General features: G+C 44.6%; 1 protein-coding gene and 1 pseudogene across 5 annotated transcripts in view; one reads left to right on the top strand and one right to left on the bottom strand.

Moving 5' to 3' along the window:
- The window catches only part of LOC105887432, a 1,674-nt pseudogene extending 1,160 nt beyond the window's left edge, over positions 1-514 (bottom strand). The window contains exon 1 of the transcript XR_001161490.1: positions 6-514. The product of XR_001161490.1 is annotated as a chromobox protein homolog 3 pseudogene (transcript). The remainder of the gene's footprint in view (positions 1-5) is intronic.
- SIK2 (salt inducible kinase 2) overlaps positions 1-1,703 on the top strand; it is a 131,064-nt gene that overhangs the window by 117,156 nt on the left and 12,205 nt on the right. The window lies entirely within an intron of this gene.

The following is a 1,703-nucleotide window of genomic DNA, read 5'->3' on the forward strand; positions in this document are numbered from 1 at the left end:
CCAGCACCAAATCTGCCTCATCTGAATCTTTCCACTTCATAAGAAACATTAATTCTCCACTGCTGTCTGTGGCACCAATTATTCTTTCAGGATCAAGACCTCTGGCAAAGCCTCTTGGTTTGTCAGCAGCATCTCTTTTCTTCTTTGATTTGCTATCATCCGATTCACTGTCAGATAAAGACTTTCTTTTTGTACCATCTTTTTCTTTACCAGCTTTTTGGGAATTAAGAAATGCTTCAATTAACTCTGGACAATCTAAATTTTCTTCAGGTTCCCAAGTATTATCAGCATCTGTAAATCCCTTCCACTTCAGGAAATACTCCACCTTCCCATTTACTACTCGTCGATCCAGAACTTTTTCCACCACAAATTCTTCAGGCTCTGCCTCTTCAACCTTTTTACTCTTTCCATTCTGCTTCTTTCCCATTTTTTGCAACGTAGTTTTATTGGAGGCCATTTTTTATTGCAGACTTGAAGAGCTATTATTCACCAGCTCCGAGCTGCTCCGGGTCGCGAATCTCGCCATTTTTTTTTTTGGCAGAAAATCTGTTTTTGTTTGATTTGGACGTGCTTAGAAGTTAGACTGCTACATAAAGTTAGCTTTCAGGATATGGAAGGCAACAGCTTCTCTCACTGAGTGGGTATTTAACTCCTAGGCTGTGCTGTACGTACTTAGCATGAGCAGTGCGCAGAGGATCATATGGGTGGGTAACAGTGTCCCAGAAGAACACAGGTCTTGGAAGTACGTTCAGAGATTCTGCTCTTTACTGGCTGTGTGAACTTGGGCACGGGCCTTTGAACCTCAGTTTTCTGTTATATAAAATGAGAATACTGACTTTATGAGACTCTTGTGATAATTGAGATAATGTATATGAGGTTTGGGGCAGATAATAGAAATTCAATAAATATAGGTTTCCTGTCTTTAAAAAGAAATGAGTCAGACGTGAACTCTGTCTCTGAGTCTGCTAGACCCTGGTCTAGCCGAAGCGACATTAAACATAATTAAAGACAATGAGCTGAATAAATTGATAAAAGATAAAATATAATCGGTCCCTTAAAGAAGTATGAATCAAAGTCAGAGAGGAAGAAGGCGGGGGAGGTGCTTTTAGCTGTTTGATCAGGAAGGTCTTTGGGTTAACTGTGAGAGCTGAGGCCTGAGCATGGGTAGACCCAGGATGGGGGAAGCCGGGGGGACGTCTTCCGTGGGGGGAAAGTCTGCACAGAAGCATCCCTGGGAAGCAGAGGCCCAGCTGCATCCCAGCACTAGTTCAGTTTTTCAGAGGAAAGGATTTTTTGAAGGGAGGTTGTATGAAGTAAGGATGGATAAGTTAGCTGTGAATGGCAGGCCAAGGAATTTAGACTTTTTCTCAAGGCAGTGCTCTCACCGTGGGGTGTGCTTCAGTATCAAGGGACACGACTGACAGAACAGTCTTTGGGGTCATCAGAAACTCTCCAGGAGTCTTGAGCAGGGAAGCACTCCGGGCCATGTTGTGTTTCAGGAAATTTGACTGCCCGGTCACATTGTGGACATTGAGTAGGGGAAGACAGCAGAGGTCAGAGCACGTGTCCACGGAGGAGGTGAGGACAGGAGCCCTGAACCTGGACAGAAGGGGATGAAGGAAATGAGACAGTGCAGATAAGATTGAGGCTCAGCGCCTGTGGCTCAAGTGGCTAAGGCGCCAGCCACATACACCTAAGGTGGC

The sequence above is a fragment of the Otolemur garnettii genome, unplaced genomic scaffold, assembly GCF_000181295.1.
Source record: "Otolemur garnettii isolate 467f Iridium unplaced genomic scaffold, OtoGar3 scaffold00086, whole genome shotgun sequence".
Lineage (NCBI taxonomy): Eukaryota > Metazoa > Chordata > Mammalia > Primates > Galagidae > Otolemur > Otolemur garnettii.